Here is an 18,965-nt window from a genome sequence, read left to right as displayed (position 1 = left end):
TAATAACAACAACAAGTTAACAATAATAATAATAATAATAATTAATAATATAATAATAATAATAATAATAATAACAACAACAACAACAACAACAATGATAATATAATAACAAGAACTCTAAATGTTTATTTTCGTGTAAAGAAGATCCATCTCAATTAAATGTATGCTAGCTATCTTCTATTAGAGGTAATAAATATGTTTTAAAGCGCACCGAAATAGCCCGCGGGCGGGGTTTTACGCTTCTGCAGGAATTCCCCGTGACGTTTTTTTCTTGTTACCTGTTGGTCAAAATTAAGATTTGGGATTTAGTGGTCCTTTATGTCAGATTGTTTCTACGCTTTTGCTGAAAACTTTGTGGGAGCCGCATCGTTTTATCTAACTGAATTTAGGGGTATTTTTTGGCAGTCAGCTCTTAATTTTCAGTCAGCTTTTCAAGCTTGAATCTTGTTTCATTCAGGCCTGCTGTTTTTTTCTTTGCTTTTTCCTTTTTTAAAATAGATTAGCTTTGATTTTATTTTTATATTTTAATATTCTATTTTTTTCATCAGTATATTGTACTGTTAAAGAAAAATACTTTTGTATTTGTTTAGTTAGCTTTACATGTTCATTTCCAAAGAAAACTTAATTAAACAGACCCCACATTAACAATTGTATAAAACTAATACTGTACCATAAACATTAAACATTAAAAGATTTTCAATGAGCAAAAAAGTTACGTTTACGGTATTATTATTCTTTGCTGGCTTAATTTTGATTTCGTACAAATGTGCAGCTGATAGATTAGCTTATTGTGCATTTTTTTTTCACCATGTTATTATTCGCCCAAATTTCATGATATTGCACTTTTAAACGATCAGGGAATGTCCTTGACACATCCTTGAATTTTAATCAATATAAAAATCAGCAAGTGACCAAAAAACTGTAACTGAATATATAAAAGATAAATGTTTCGAAAAATAGTTTTTCTTTGATATTCTTTTTCTTCGGTGACCTTAAACTATAAGATAAAAAAAATGAAATAAATATAAATGTCATTTTTTAAAATTTATTTGTCCGTTTACGTTTCTAGGTCTACGAGAGGTATATGTCGCAATTAAACTGATTGCTAGTTTTCTTTGTATTATTTTCGGGTTTAATCCCGTTTTTCAACATTATTTGATATAAGTAACGACAGGCAAAAATTGCAATAGGTCAGTGCTCATCAGAGATGGTGCACTGTGACACATTTACGGCAGGAAGCAAACGGCTAACCCCTTGATCGAAATTTCTGACTCAAAATCCACACCTGCCTTATCGGGGCGGCTAAATATGAGAGGGGTGAGCAGCTACATCTACGAAGATACAAATCACACATTAAATCAGTAGATCGCATTTATACGGAATTCCGTTAGGGTCATCGCTTTGAAAGTGTTCATCTGAAACGCGATACTCGATAGTACGATGATGAAAACGCGAAATAACGAAACTACGATAACGAAACGCGACAACGCGATGTTTAAAAACGCGATACTACGATAACGAAAACGTAATAATACGATAGTACGATGATGATAATGTGATATAAAGTCGTGTCCCGTTTTTACCATTCACTGTCGCGTTTCGTTATCATAGTATCGTTATTTCGCGTTATCATCATCGTACTGTCGCGTTTTAAACCTTCGTACTGTTTTGTTTAAAACCATCGTACTGTCGCATAATCATTATGGCATCATCGCCTTTCGGTGCGCAGTGATGCTCAAATAACAAGATTAGAAGTTATGCTTTTAAACTACAGTTCCCCCCCTCAAGATAGGGCGATATGCAAATTCGAACCCGGGTCCTATGTATGAAAATCATGATTTTTATTGATGATCTCCACTAGCTACAGGTGCCAGTTAGCCAAAAGCAACATAACTAACTATTCATTTTGTATTGGCAACTAAATAGACATTTACAGAGAATGAATTTAAGGAGGCGAACACCTTCAAAAAGGGTTTAAAAATATAATTTGAAATGCATTTCTCATTCCTGTGAAATCATGAATAAAATTTCTGATTAAAGGATATTAACTCTATCCCTTTCGGTGTTTTAAACCCCTTTACTTTTTATTTTGACATGTGAAAACTGGAAAAAAGAAATGCTATGTATTTCTGAAGAAAATCCCCAGACGTTGATGCATTAAAATTTAAATATGTGCCATGCAAACTGGAAAAAAAAATTTCTTCGAATATTTGCGATGTTCCCATTTCAGCGTGGTTATGCGTCTTATGGAATTCAACATCGATAACTTGAGTTTTACAAAAAATGCATTCGCTTGAATTTTATTTTCAGTGTAGAAATAAAAGCCATCATTTTGTGCCGAAAACTATCATCGACATATTTGTGAAAATATTCATGTTAGACACAAAAAAAACAACTGTCTAATCATGTTACAATATGACATTCTCTTTTGTTGTTATTAATCTTGTACAACATAGAAAGCTTTATAGCGATTGACCTGCCCGAGTGTTTGCAAAATAACATATTTGGTTTTACCTGAAAAAAGTTACACAACCCTGAACAAGCAACAGAAATCAATTTCGAATTTTAACAGTATAACAGTACTAAATTAGCATGAAAAAATATTACCCCGAACTCTGCTGGGGGGAAATTTTCCTATGCACATAGGCACGGAAGGCGATATGATGATGATGACGTGATAGTAAAAGTGGTAATAACGCGACAGTACGATGATAAAAGATGCGACAGTACGATGATGATAACGCGACAGTGCGATGGTAATAGCGCGACAGTATGATGGTGATAACGCGATAGTACGATGATGATAACGCGACAGTACGATAGTGACGATTGTGATAACGCGACAGTACGATGATGATGACGCGACAATACGATGATGATAACGCAAAATTTCGATGGGGTTTGCGTGACAGTACGATGGTGATAATGCGATAGACGATGATGATAACGCGACAATTATTGATAGTGGTAACGCGACAGTACGATGGTGATAACGTGATAATACGGTAATGAAATTGCGAAATCACGATACTACGGTAACGGGAAAAACGCGATCATACGATATTACGATGGTGAAAACGCGATGTACGATCGTCTATCGCATGATCGGTTTTCGTTATCGTGTTTGGTGATTTTTGCGTTTTCGTCTTAGTACCATCGATATCGCGTTTCAGATGAAACATTCAAGGCGATGGCCATAACGGAATTCCGTACATTTAACGTTTTAATGTCGCTTTTTACGGCTAAGTAATTGTGTGTTCGAAAGCTGTTTTTTTTTCACAAAAACCCCCAATGGCATGTGTGCGGCTCATTGTTGTGTCCTTATTTTTAAAATTTGTAAAAAAAAAAAAAAAAAAAAAGATTTATGATAATATTTATATGATTCAGATAAATCCTTATTGTACTAGTATTTGGATTAATCGCCCCAAAATGCTATCGAAAATTATGTCTTATATTTTTATATATATGTACTTTGAATGTGAATAATGTTTGTTAAGCGAGAGAAAGAAGAAATCCATAGTCTTGTTGGAGAGAAGATGAAAATATCATAGCTCCAAGTTCTATGTTACTGCTTCGCATTCATAAAACAGAATATTTGTGGCAGAAAAAAAAAAAAAAAACGAGACAATCAACGCCGCGAACAATTTATTTATTTATTTATTTACTTAGTTTATTTATCAAAGTTAAAATGGGACCGGGTATCAGATAGCAATAATTTTTTACTATTGATTTAATAAATTGTTTCATTTCAACATAATTTATTTCCTTTTCAATCACAGTCGTAATTAGTTTCTTGAAAGGAATATGAGCCCGGGAAAATTTAATACGTCAAAATCTTTATTTCCTTTAGATAATTATCTTTTACTTGCCAGTGACTGTGGGATATTACGTAATGACGTTCCTTACCTATGATCATACACACCAGGCCGACTGGGGTAGCACCGACCAATATACGACGTAATAAAATATAACATCACGGCAAATAAATATTTCGCTTTCTAAATCCTGTCTTATTTACACAACCTTACGTTTATGTTTTTAAAAGTATTCAGAATTTTTTAAAACATACCAATAAAAATAAAGTTTAATTTCATTACTCCGATAACAAAAAACTATATATCTATATCTTAACTTTTTATAATGCTGGACACGGCTGATTCTGCCTTTGTGACCAGTGTAGATCACGATCAGCCTGCACACCAGTGCAGTTTGATCAAGATCTGCACTGTTCGCAGTTCAGTCAGCGTTCCCTTGTAACAGTGAATAGTACCGTCCAAATTGAAATTGACAAGTTTATTATAGCAATTTAGCATAGTAAGGTAAATAATGTTATTTCAACATTTTGAGAGGCTTAAAATTGAGTTGACCTCCTTTTTAATATTGTTACTCTTTTTATGAAAAAAAAAGTTCACGGAGTACATAGGGACGGGAGAGTAGAGGGCGAGGGTAGGCAGAGAAGAAAAAAGTCAGTTACATCGAGTTTCCTGAAACAATGCCTACAGAATGTTTGCTTTGCATTTCATGCATTCACATTTACAAACAAAAAACTGACTTTTTTTCGGTCAGCTATGTTTTGATGTATTTTGTGAATATGTGTTTCATTCTGCAAACTGTTCTCCTTGAATATGGAAATTATTTTTAATAATTCATGATACACAGTGAGTAAATAAATCATAAAAACGGCAACATTACTATTTTACTATTTACTAAAGATATAACATCTCCAAGCGTTTGACGCCGTAAATAATTCCAGAATCCCTTAAAATGTAAAGACAGCTGTCTCATCAACATTTAGATTGTAGAAAACAATATTGGTTCAACGCCAATAAAACACAGCTTGATCCGTTATATTATACCACTCCCATTCATTTGCACAAAGTTAAAAGGGTCCTCTATTTCAGCCAATCAGATACAGGGAGAAAGATAAGTCACACCTACAGGCATGACGTAATATGTAAATAGACCCTCTTTACTTGTGCGTTGTTTCAACAATAAAAGAATATTTTTTTTGACAGAAATTTTTCGAAATGAGCTTGTTTTTTGTCTAGGTTATGTTGTCGGTAAGTAAATTTATATAGAATAATGCGGCAATTATAAATATAAGAATAAACATCAAATATTATGTAATTTTTTATCAAGAGAATTATTGAAATATTTGAGCGAAATTGTTTTGGTGTAAACCCAAAACGAAATTGTCATATTAGAATGGATCAGATATGCAAAATTTGGGAAAATATTAAAAATTAATTTATTATATCAAAAAACCCGGAGTAATATTTTGTTGCTCATGTTATGTTTGTATTTTTATATCCAGCTTTCCTTAAGGAAAAAAAGGAAAAAAAAGAAACAGTTATACGTTTTAACACAAAATACTGCGGTCAGATTATTAAAGAATATACAAGTGTTTTTAGAAGTTTATTGCTTTTAAATTGTTTGGATCCTTGCTTATTTTTCTAAAATCCATCTGTATAGAAGGCTTATTGCGAACATACTTTTAAAAAGGGAGGGTCGTTATTTAATTTTCCGCAAAAATGTAAATTCAACTGGTGTTTCGGTGTCGTTCTTCATTTCGTTCCTTGAATTATAAAAAAGAAACATAAATTAAATGGCAGTTATAACGACTTTCAAGATGTAAAATCTGATTCGTTGTAAAATATATCAAATTTTCCATTATTTTACAAAGACCACCAGAATAAAAAACATTGACTAAAATTGTTTCGTGAATTACTTTGCAAAGGGACGTTAAAGGCCCAGATTCACTACTATATAGTGTCCCCCCCCCCCCAAACCAATATACAAAATCCCTCTTATTTTGCTGCTTATCAGCGATTATGTAACCGTAACTGATTAGGGGCAAATTACACAGCAGGGACCCCCCAAATAGACCATGAAGATGTGTGCGTGGAGTTGAAAGAAATTAATTTTTTTTTCAGTGAATGTGGAATGAAATAATATTAATTATTATTTTGATATTATATAGATGAATAAGTATTACTTTTAATGTTATAAAATAATAATAATAATAATAATAATTATTATTATTATTATATTACATAAAGGATGATTAAAGATACAATAATAATATTGAAAATAATAATGATAATAAAACACAAGATAGTGAAAACTTCGGGATTTTCTTTGTGCTGACAAACAATATTTTTTAATTGGAAACTGGGTTTCTTGTATTCATGCAATCAACATTTTTTTAACTTAAAATTATTGTGTTCCATCTTACTGAATTTTCATTTTTCAGTATGTTGCCAAAAGTGACTTTTGTCATGCTTTGCTTTGTAACTTTGAAATGCACATACTGTTTTCAATTTTTAGCAAATGTTATTTACAGTATTTTGCAGCTTTAGATGAGTGAAGTCACAATTTTCTGAAATATCCCCAATTTTTCCAGACAGACTTTGAAAAAATAAAACTTGCTTTATTTCTTTAAGTAAGTTTATCATTATTTCATTATTGTGAAAATAAGTTTCTGATTATCTATTATTGTGTTTGATCAACAATTTTTTTTCTTTACATAGAAATGCCAAAAAAAATCTAGTATAACTTTAAAAGTTATCAATTACATATCGATTTAAGATAATTAACATATTGTTTCCCCTTCTCATAATTGATACATTTGTAAGATAGACTGACTCTCCAATAAACATTGACCTTGTTAATTGGAACCATACTGTGATGGTCATTAGCCCCCAACTGTGCTGGTGAAGACAGAAATCCCTTGGCCCACGCCAAAATCTAGGCCCTTTAATATATGCTCTACGTGCGTTGGGGTGCATTTATTATTATTATTATTATTATTATTCTCGTCTCAAATCTACTAAGACCAACTTTACAAACTCGCGATTTACTATGCAAGTTTATATTCACTCTCTAGAAGCTTGTCCCAGGTATTTCGTTCGTATGAGATAACTTCTGAAACTACTCAAATATTTTTCATTCTTCAATTATGGCTATAATATGAGCAAGAAAATTACAGACAAAAATGATAATAAAAGAACAAGAGCGGAAAGAGAGGTGTTGATCGGTGGCAAGATTGTGAATAATTTATTACATAACATTATTGTATTTTTTTATTTAGTATTTACTGATATCAACGGGTGACTTTAATATCAGGCATATAAAGTTCACTGTTCTAAACAGAATGTTTTTTCGTCTTTACTGCCACAGGACCAAACTTGAATTCTGAAGAGGTATGATTAAAAAAAAAAAAATGGAATTTCCCGAAAAATATTAATCGTAAAGTCTGCAAAAGCAAATAGAATTTAAAATTTCGCTCCATGGTATTCAAATTAAAGAAAAAAAATAAAAATAATAGAATCAAGGCACTGCCTAAATCGGGACTTAAAGGTAGATTTTGTAATAAAAAATACTGCCCATGCTTGTACTGATGTGCAAGACATTGCGGTTCGGACAAGTTATGTGGACGCTTATTACGCACAAGGAAAAGGGGGTATTCTTCCAAAAATCCGAAGTCGGGACGCTCTGTGCACGTGTCGGAAAAAAAACATTTTCTTAATTCCTTCGCTAGTATTCTCATTCGGTATATATCGTATGTTACTGTAGAGGGTTCGATCCCGGCCACGTCAAACCAAAGACGTGAAATGGCACCAGTAGTTCCTTGCTTGGCGCTCAGCATTAAAGGGAAACGGGCCCTCATCTATAACATACCTCTTGGCGGTGGATTCAATCAGGAATGAAGGTGTCGAGAGTGATTAAATGTAAGTTGTACAACTTGTTTTACAATTGACCAAAAATAAATGTTTTAAACTAAATGCGTATCACGCTGTGAAATCAAATAAAATAAATACAAAAAAAAAAAAAAAAAAAAAAACAAAACAAAAAAAAAAACAACCCATTTAAAAACATGAAAGAAAATAAGTACGATCGAATTTCAAACTTGTTTTACTTCTTTTCATATTTTCCCAAGCGTGTTTAGGGGAAAATATTGCATCTGATGTCAACACTATGAGAAATATTTCTATTTAAGACTGATTAAGAAAAAAACAAACATTCCTTATACCGTAACACATAATTAGATAAGAGTCTAAAGAGACTTTAAAACCTAATCTATCATGTAACATAACAATGAAATTTAAAAATGTCATATTATAGTTCATCTAACACCAGTCCGAATTGCAATGGATCCGTCAGGTCATAAATCCCCGCTGTCACGACGTAGTGACCTTAAATTGGATTAGTGCGAGAGAACATACAGGCTTGATTAAGGACTTTATTCAGGTTTGTGTTTTTAACCGTTTGTTGCATATTTATTTATAATATTTTTGTGGAAACTTTAAAAAACGAAGCAGAACGGAGAAAAACAGGGTTAAAAAGTCCCAGAACAGACATTGTAGTATATTTAATTTTAAACATTTACAGTTTATCGTCTGTTGTGCTATTTTTTTAACCCGTCAAATGTGATTGCGTTCGATATCTTAATATTCGTCCCAACTTTTAGTTAAATGTCTAAATATCATAATAAGTATTGCTGTAGCGTAACACAACACGAAACGAACACGACACGAGTCTATACATTTTTGATGTTTATTTAACGTAGAATTTTTCGTACATACTTTCATACTTTATTTCGTAACTTCTTAAGCCTTAACAAATGTCATATCTAAAGCCTAACTTAATATCCGCGAGACCCATTACTAGGTCTCGCCTGGTCTCTCTAGACCCTTTCTCTCCAAGACCCTTCTCCCCATCTAAATATCTGTAGCTCTATTATATAGCTACTAGTTATATCATAACATCGGTTATATGTATTGTCGGGACAATTTGATTTACAAAACGTGAGGATGTGATTTAAAAAACAATTAGATAAATGCATCAACAATATCAGCTTGACAGGTGGTGTAGCTGGTGTACTGTCAAACCTTGATTATTTTACATCGTTACCCACCGAAAGAAAAAATTTGAATTGCAAATTTAAATTTTTTCAGACTTGAAGTACTATCTATCGCCTTACAATATGACATGTAGAATGATATTTTATATGTCAAGAACATTAGAATACAATCTGAAGGAATGATATTAAAAACAGTGTTAAAGAAAAAATCTTAAGTCATTTATGCAATTAATGTAAACAAGAAAAAAAGGAAAATTAGTATTTAAAAACTAAACAATTTTTCACATTTCATAAAAAGTTTTTTTATTTTATATCGGCCTTTGTAGTGGACTTCTCCTTTCTTCCCCCAAGACTTTTTCTTTAACCCGTGTTACATTCATATTTCACAAAACCATATCTGTAAAATAAACCAAAACACAGGTGAGGATCTTTTAGAATATATGCTATTAAGAGTTAGGAAAAAGTAACAATTTCGTTTTAAAAACATTGATAAATTGTCTGTAATTATTGTCGCGTGTATAGAAATTTTTCATGATATTTAAAATTTTACTTATTTATACAAAGATTTTATTCAGCATATTTATCTTACTTTCGAAATATTTTGAATTTGATACAGATCTTAAAAAAAATAGTAAAATCGATATGTAATGACCAAAGTGTATGAATTATGTATTGATAAGTGAAAGAGAGAGAAGATAATTTGTTTTTTTTTGTGTTCTGTTTAAATTTTCCCAAAGGGGCCATTTTTTTCGCCAAACTTCACAGGCTCACAGCTTGCGTCCACTTTCGCCATTGTCGCTTTGGTTTTTGCCATCTTTTACACACTTGTCCTTTGGTTCCGACATTCTTATACAGCGTAACGCATCACCATCGTTCAGTAGCTAAAGGGAAACTCCCCTCATGGCCGTAACGTTTTACCGCAGTATCCAAGTTTATGATGTTCATCCATCTAATTTCATTTGGGTAACTTCTGAAAAATTTTCTAGAGTTCTCCAAATTATAATATTATTGTTTCATTAACGAATGTTCAATATTTCAGATGCATTTTTAGAGTTCTCCCAAGTTTTTAAAATTACTGTTTTATTAAAGTCATGTCCAATATTCCGATGGCCTCCGAAAATTTCTTTATTATTCATTGTTCATTTGTCATAAATGACAGTTTATGACAGATAAATCAAGTCTGCATGTTTACAAATTGTCATAATACAAAAAGCAAATGTCATATTTTGCTTTGAAGGTACTTCTCGATATGTAACCGATATATAATTAGTTTCCCTTTGGCTATTACATAATGACAGTCCACAATACGACAAGACTTATAATGTTGACTTTTCGGACAGTTCGTATTTTATTCAAGGCAGTTCGTTCGTACTTTCTTTTCATAAGTGGTATCTGTATTCGAATAAACGTTATGTTACCGAAAACCTTATTCTTTGTACTGTGTTTTGCAAGCTATGTCCTACGTTTTACTTATTCGAAAAAAAAAAAGATATCAGCCAAAATATGTTTTAACAAAAGCAAAACATGTTCTAACATAAAAATATACTTTTAAAAAATGGGATAAGAAGCTATAAAAATTCTACAAAAAAAAGCATTTTGTCATTCCAAATACAAACAGGAAATACATACAAAACCAACACCAATTTTATAAACAGAATAACTGATAATGATTTCTTCCATGCTTTATTTTACACAATGTAACCTTTCCAGATGATTTAACAGAAATATTATGTCGTTTCCCCGAGAAAATATAAATTTTCCGACAGAATACCCTGCTTAAACCCAGAAAGGTAACCCAAAAGTAACAGCCGTTCGTGTTTTTGCAACTCTTGACAAAAATACTACTCAGGTCTCATAAAACAAAAGCTATTGCGCTTTAAAATATCCGGTACACACATGTACCTCATTTAATGCAATATATGCATCGATTTCACGTATGATAGTAAGACTCGATTAAAATATTTTGGAAGGACAGTATCTGTTTTCTGTATAATAGTATAATCTTACAAAACAATGGGATAACAACTTCCGTCTCACAAACACAATATCAAAATAACACCTAGTATCTCACAATATATAATTCGACCTTACTGGGGAAACACATGTTCCCGCGACAATACAAGTCATTTTTACGTAATAAACATATTCTTGTGCCATATCAGGCTTCAAAATATTTCCAGCACAACAGACAGGGCCAACCTTTTAATTTACTGAGACCCCAAGTAACCAAATGGTTAGAAAGATAAACCATGTACACATTTATTCAGCAATGACAATTTAAAACCCCAAAAATGCATTTCATGTTTTAAAACATCTTAAACACGAAATCCACGTATTTAACTAGTTTCAGCCGTTCCTTGTATTTTCACATATATTCGTGATGAAATATTACCCCTAACCTCAACAGAAATATTACAACTCATTTTGCGCAATCTATGACTATAACACAAGTTTCATAGGACAATCCATTCTCCCTTTATTTAACAATTTGTCAATGCGGGAATGCTCAAACTGTTTAAATGTGGCCATAAGGGAAACAAATATTTATATGGAACAAGTTAAATTTAAAATAATATGACAAGAAAAATTTTCGAAAAAAAAAAATATTTTCACATTTGTATTTTTTTAATTCAGTCTCTTGAGTTTTTTCCTCAATGCATTTTTTCTTACTTTTACGGTTTTTTTTCTATTTTTTTACTCTTTTTTTTTAAGAATTTTGTATATTATGAGTTAGGGTTTATCATTTTATAAATTTGAATTTTTTTTTTCATGTCTAACAATTGATCAAAATAAATTTTTCCTTGAAATTTTGTTCAAAAATTAGAAACAAAAATTTAATAAAAGAAAAGACTAGCTTGCAAATTGCACTAGGGAAAATAGGTAAAATGGCAACTCACAGTTTCTCTTTCTTCGTCTTGGCAGCGTGTCGTCGTTGGCAGTAGTACTTCGCTTGGTAATGTCGCACAACCCATTTTGATATTCGTCATCCTGTCTGCGGCACCAAAATTGAATAAAGTTGTGTAGCGTAACACAACACGAAACGAAACACGACACGAGTTATAAAATTTTTGATGTTTATTTACACAGTAGAATATTTCGTACATACTTTCATACTTTATTCGTAACTTTTAAGCCTTAACAAATGTCATATCTAAAGCCTAATTAATATTCCGCGAGACCATTACTAGGTCTCGCCTGGTCTCTCTAGACCCTTTCTCTCCAAGACCCTTCTCCCCATCTAAATATCTGTAGCTCTATTATATAGCTACTAGTATATCATAACATCGGTTATATGTATTGTCTGACAATTTGATGTCAAACGGAGGATGTGATATAAAAAACAATTAGAAAATGCTCAACATATCAGCTTGCAGGTTGTAGGGGTTGTCAAAACCTTTGAAATTTTAATTGAAGAAAAACCCTTATCGTCTTTCGTATTTGTGGCCGGGCAAATATGGGGGGGAAAAATTGCTGGTTCGACCCCATTGCAAAAAACATTTTTAATTTTCATTTTAGCTATTTTTGATTTATGTTTTAAATTACACATTGAAATCCAGGGTTTTCACGATAAAATGGTTTCGTACAAAATTTTTTTAAGATCAAAAGAATCTAAATTGCTTTTTTTGGGGAAAAAAATATGTTTAACCAAGTAAGTAGTCAAAACTATTCCCCGAGCCCCATTAGATCAAAAAGAAAAAGATTAAAATTTTAATGTTGAATATAGCCGTAAATAACAAAACTATGCACCGCGATTTATGCAAGGAGTCATTTTGGTAATCTATTTGGTTTAATGTGTAAAAAAACAGAGTGCTGTAGCAAAAGTACTCCGAATTTTTATCGAAAAAAATTTGTTTTAAAAAACCAGAAAAAAATGAGCACTTGTTATGCATACTTACATTAACCAAAAAATATTGTGAAGAAGGTAGTTCCCGTTGCAGCTTTTGAAAAAATGCAAAACATTTTACAAAAAAATATTTTTTTTCAAAAAAAGTTGCGGGCCCCCGTGTGCAAGTTTGTTTGCGGGGGGGGGGGGGGGGGGGGGGGGGGGGGAAATTTTGGGGGGGGGGGGGGGGGGGGGTTCGGGGGGCCCTACCCCCCTCCCGTTTGTAAAATTTTTTTTAATATGGCCATAAATTAGATACATTTTCCTGCTACCCAAAAAACCCCTTTAAGGATGCATGTTGTATTATTTATTTAAGGAAAAGTCTACTTTTTAAAAATTCACCCAACCCTTTTCAATGTATGTTTTTTTTTGTACAGTCACGGGTTATGGATTTATTTTTCTGTTGATACCCTTTTTAAAAAAAAATGTTGAATTTTTTAAGATGATTTTTTAAGTAGCTAGTTTTTCCTAAAACTATGAGTTTTTTCCCCCACTTTTTTTATGATTTCATGTAGTGAACTGACCCCGGGTCTTAAAATAGTCCAATTTTAAAATTTTAACTTCATTTCCTCTTAAAAAATTTTCTTAAAATTGTCTGGCTTTTGTCTCTATAAACTTTAAAAAAGAAAAAAATCTTGGGAAAAATTTCGTAATTTCAGTTAGTGGCTAGTCTAATTTTTAAGGGTATTTTTTTGCAAAAGGGCCCCAATTTTTTTTTAGTTTTTCCAAACAAAACAAACGAAGTTTATGAAAAATTACTATTTAAAACCCAAAGTTTTTAAAAAATGACAATAAACTCTTTCTGTACCAAAGATTTTTAAAAAAAATAAATAGATGTGTTTTTTTTACTTCTTTGACTGAAACAAACTATAAATTAACACACATTTTAAAGATTTTTTATGTATAAAAAGCCCTCATAAGTAACGAGTTTTAAAATGCGTTTTGAAAGTTTTACTGGAAACTACTTTTAAAACTATGAGAGTTTTTAAAAAAGGGTTTAAATTGGACCCAAAGAGTAAAATTGTTAAGTAGTTTAAAAATTCAAAAATTGTTTTTAAAATAAAAGATAGGATAAAATCTAAAAATTTTAAATTTTTTTGGGGGGAATGTGCCTTAATTTTAAAAAAAAAATAAAACCTCAAAAATTTTTAAATTTTTAAAATTTTCCTTTTAGGGTTTTAAATTACAAAACCAAAAATTTGAAAGATCTTTTAAAAACATTTCCCAAAAGGGAGAAAAAATATAATGTTTTCCCACTACCAATCAAGTCCCCCGATCAACAAATAAATTGAAGCTTTGCACAGATAAATTTTTTCCCTGTGACATGCCTGGGGTTTAATTTCCCACTCCCGGACAGGGTTTTTTATGGCTCTTTACCCTGGGGTATTGGGTCAAATCAAGCCATTTGGGCGATGGTGTATCAATTTTTAAAATTTGAGGGGGCCCATAGTAATAAAAATCGTAATACCCACCCAGCTGGGGGGGGGGGGGGGGGGGGGGGCCCCCTTGGCCCCCCCTTTGGCCCAAGTGCCGGGTTTTTGAAAAGAACATGTTAAAAACCCATTCCCCAGAATTGTTTGGGGGTTGTTTTAAAAGATACTTTTAAAGCTTCTATTTTTTTTGCCGCCGCACATGTTTTAGTTGATTCGTTTTTGCTTTGAAAAAAAATTTTATAAATCCCCAAAATGAATATACAGGGAATTTTTTACTTGTTTTTTGTTTTTTTTAAAAAATAAATGATTTTTGTCAAAATGGTTGATTCAAAATTTAATAGAACCCCCCCCCTTTTTAGAAATTTTCTTTGGTTTTGTTTTAATTTAAATTTTTTTTGGCTTTTTTAAAATTCCCACTTTTTTTTTTTTCTTCTTTTTTTTTTTTTTTTGCCTCTTCAATTTAAATTTTTTCCCGGGTTTTAAATTTTACATAACCCTCAAAGGTATTTCTTAATGAAAGATGGGGAAAAAATTTTAAAGATTTAACGAAAAATCACCTGGCGAAAACACTTTTATCAGTCTTATGTTTGCCCATTCCAAAAGTCTGGGGGTTTTGTTTAATTCATTAAGGGTAGCGTGGCTAGGTGTTTTTTTTGAAACCATTTTCTTTCATTTTAACCCCTTCTTTTTTTTAAAATTATGGTAAGGGGGGGGTTTTCGACCGGCTTAAATTTTCATTTTTTTAAAATTTTAAAAATGAAGTATTTCCCTTTTAAAAACCTTTTAAAAATTTTGTTTTTAAATTAAAAAATAGTCAATGCTCAAATACTTTGATTTCAAGATGAAATCTATAAATTCTGTTTAAATTTTTTGTTTGGTTAAATTAAAATAATAACGTTGGGGGCGTCTGTGGCGGCATTGAAAACCCCAACAATGTTTGTGGCGTTTCTGGGTCATTTGTTCATTATTTCGGCTTTTTCCCTTTAAGAGAATCAAAAAAAATAAATAAACAAATCATTTTGGTTATCGAAATTTTTAGGGTTTGCTTCTTTTTTTGGACTTTGCCCCCATTTTTATTTTACGACTTACGGGATGTGTGTGTGTAGGTGTTTTTTTTTAAAATTTTTTTTTTTTGTCTTTCTTTTTGAAAAAATTTTTACTTTTTTTGCATTCGAACAGTGAGAAAATTGTTTTTTAAGTTCATGAAAAAAGGGTGTTTTTTTTTAGGTATGTCTTCAAAAAAGAGCCTAAATGTCGGGCGGTGAAGGACTTTCTAAAAATTGGGGGTTTTTGAAAAAACAGATGGAAAACGAAATTTCCGGACACAAGTGCGACTTGCAAGGGTTAAAAATCTTTATTTTTTGGTTAAGTACCATAAACTTTGTGGTTACGGGGGTCTAGAGTGAATAATATAAAATTTTGACGAAGTCTCAAGCGAGCTAAAAAAGAAATAGATTTAGCTAAAAAAAAAAAATTTTCCCTGTAATTTTTATGTAACCCAGAAAAAACATTCACTCCCAAAAAATTTTCCCCGAAGAACTTTCCCGTATTCACTTTTTTTTTCTTTTTATATTTTTTATAAACCCAACTTAAATTTTTTGGTTGTATATATTTTTCTCCGACTTGAAAAAACTTTTACATCATAGGGGTTTTGGGGCTTCATGTCAAAAAGTTTTTTTTTTTTAAATTATCCCGGAAAAACTTTACTTTAAAATTAGGCAAATTGAAAGGGAAAAAGCTTGGCCCTTTCGGTAATCATGACCTAACTTTTTTCGAGAATGCCCCCAATTTTGAGCGGATCAAAAAATTTTTATAAACCCCTTTTAAGATTACTTTGATGGGAAAAAGTCAAAAAAAACGCACTCGGTTTTTAATATTGAACCGCCCCCGGGGAAAAAACCCAAAACTTCCGGGGCCCGGGCCCCTGCGCACCCGCGTGGTCGGGGACCCCTTTGCGGGTCGGAAAGCACTATGTTGTTTTTTTTCTTTTCCGGCTTACATTTTCACGTGGCGGGGTGAAATTTAACTTTTCCCCGCGATATTTTGCTTTTAAAATTTTATCGAATTTTTTACAGGGACTTTGGGGTTTTTGGAACTTTATGGATTTTTAAAATTTTTATAAAATCCGTGCAGTCTGATCTTTATGGGCACTTTTGCCTTTCTAGTAATCTTTTTGGTAGCCCACTTTTAAATTTAAAGGGTTTTACTGCCCAAAATTGAAAGATGGAGAAGTCATTTTAAAAATTTTGCGGGGGCAAGGGTTAACAACAGAAAATAAAATTTGTAAGGGTAGAAACACCCCCCCCCCGCTACCCCCCCCCCTTTTTCTTTTAAAATCTAACCGTTGCATTCCCCACCCCGGAACTACTTTGTTATTGTCAAATAAAATTTTTCAAAAATTTCAATGAATCAGTAGAAAAAAAAAAAAATAAAAATTTATAAGAGGATTATTTTTTTTGGGGTTTACGGAATTTTTTTGATCTCGATTTGAGTAAAATTGGAAAAAAAATTTAAAAAGATGGACTTGAAATTTTAACTTTTCTTTTTTAGCTTCATCTTTAAAATTTTTATTGGGGGGATATGAAAGTTTTTCATAGGGGGTTTATTTCTGGAGATCTTTGTTGGGAAAATGAAAAAATCAAAAAGAATTTTTTAAATTCAGGGAAAAAATTTTCATTTTTTTTTATTTTTTTTTTAAAACCAAAAAATTTTTGTCGAGATAAAAATTTACTGCAAAAAAATAGTTTTTTAAACCCCCAAATTTTCATCAAGGGTTTAATCCGCATTAAAGTATACCAGGTGTGGTTTGGGCAAAAAAATTTTTTTTTTTTTATCTTGGGGGGGAAATATTTACTATAAAATAAATTCTTTATGATCGAATAGACTGAAATAAAATGAAACTCTAAAGCAATTTTTATTGTGCGGTCAAGTCTTTTTGCCCTACATAGTTTGCGTTGCGCAAAAAATTGTCCCCCGTTGCTGGGGGGCAATACCCTCTCTGTAAAAGATTTATACTTGCGTTACCGAAAAACTCGTTTCTTTGAGCCCGTTTTAAAAAAAAACCCTTCAAAAAAAAAAATTCAAATAAAATTAAATTTGTAGCGGTCAAAATTTGGTCAATTTTAAAAACCCCGAAAAAACGGCTGGGGCTTCCCTTGAAAAAACCCAGTAAGATTGCCAAAGTTTCAAAATACTGGTCCATATTTATTTAAAATGCAAACCCCCCCCCCCCCGAACCCCCCCCCCATAATTTTAGCTTTTTTAAAAAAACGTACATTTTTTTTTTTTTCCCTTCTTTAAACTTTCAGTTCTCTATGTGCATGCGAAATTTTCCCCGGGACTTTTAAAAAGGCCAAACGCCCCAACTGCTCCCTAAGATGATAAAAAGGACGATAAAGAAAAAAGGGGTTTTGTTTTTTTTTAAAATTTTTTTTTGGGTTTTTGTGGTTTGACATTTTTTATTGATAAGGGTAAATTTGCTACAGGCAACCCTTTATTAAGCAAAAACCGTTGACTATATTTTTTTTGAGTTAGAATTTATTTTATAGTTCCCTTTTTAAAAAAAAAAATTGTAATCAGAACCCAGACACCTTCCCGAAAATTTTATTTTCGTGTACTTTAAATGCACGTTTTTTTAAAAAGTGCCCGTCAGATGACGTACTAAATTTTTTGCACTACCCCGCTCTAGACTTCCCTAGTATTCTTTTAAGGGACTTTTTTTTCGCCCCTTGACCCAACCCAAAATTGTGGCATTTGGGTGTTTTCGGGAAAAAATGCCCCCAAAAAAAAAAATTAATTTGAAAATTTTCCAAAGAACCGGATGTCTGGTGAATTTAAATTTCTTTTTTTTCCTATTCGCCCGTTATACGACTTTTGGAATATTAATGCCAGTATTTCCAGTATCTTTCTAAAGTTTATCTATGGGAAAGGGAATATGATCATTTAAAAAACTGAGTGATAATTTAGAGAAATAGAAGGCCCGTCCTCTCTTCCGCTGTGCGAGAAAAAATTTCCCCGAAAAGGTTTCCCTTTTGGTTAGTTTCCCCGGCGGTATTTTAAATTTCCATCACCTTGTGCTTAAACCGAAAAGGGGGGGGTCGGTTCTGGGAAAAGGCCGGTTTTAAAAGTTCTGTCCCAAACGCTTGCATTTATACTTCATTGTGTTACATTAGAAAAACATTTTCTTTTTTGATGTTGCCACTTTTTTCAGTTTCTGAAATTTAATTTTGCTGTTTAATTTGTTTCAGAAGTGTAGTTTTTGAAATGGGGAACGATTGACAGTTTGTTTTTGGGACAATTTCTACATCTTTTAAAGTTTAAAGGTTTTTGCGAAAATTTTTTTTTAAAAGGGAATTTCCCGTTTTAAATAAATTCAAAAACTGTAAGCGATTAGATTAAAATAAAAATGAATTGTGTTTTTTTTCCGGTTTAGGGTCTGCTTCACTACGTTTGGGAAAAAATAAACATCTATTTTCCCAAGCTGGTAAAACAGATTTTCAAGATGAAAACTAAAAAAGAAGGGGTTTAAATTTCCGGCCACAAGTGTCAAAATTTTTTAAAATTAGGGTAAGTCTTAATTTTTATTGGTATGAAATTTTTTTTTCCTTTGGGGGACATGGAGCAGTCACGTGACGGGGTTTTTCGATACTTTACAGTTTTTTTTATTCGTAGTTTTTTTTTTCAAAAATTTAAAATTTTTTTTTGAATATAAAATATTATTTTTTTGGGTTATAAATATTTTATCATTTTTTTTTAAAAAAAAAGAAAAAAATTTGGGGTTTTGTGA

At 31.8% G+C, this 18,965-nt stretch overlaps 1 protein-coding gene across 1 annotated transcript in view; it reads right to left on the bottom strand.

Moving 5' to 3' along the window:
- The window catches only part of LOC123531587 (corepressor interacting with RBPJ 1-like), a 47,046-nt gene that overhangs the window by 10,207 nt on the left and 17,874 nt on the right, over nucleotides 1-18,965 (bottom strand). The gene's annotated exons all lie outside the window — the stretch shown is intronic.

Source organism: Mercenaria mercenaria, chromosome 11 (genome assembly GCF_021730395.1).
Source record: "Mercenaria mercenaria strain notata chromosome 11, MADL_Memer_1, whole genome shotgun sequence".
Lineage (NCBI taxonomy): Eukaryota > Metazoa > Mollusca > Bivalvia > Venerida > Veneridae > Mercenaria > Mercenaria mercenaria.
The sequence above is the reverse complement of the archived record's forward strand: the minus strand, read 5'-3'. Positions and strand labels throughout refer to the sequence as shown.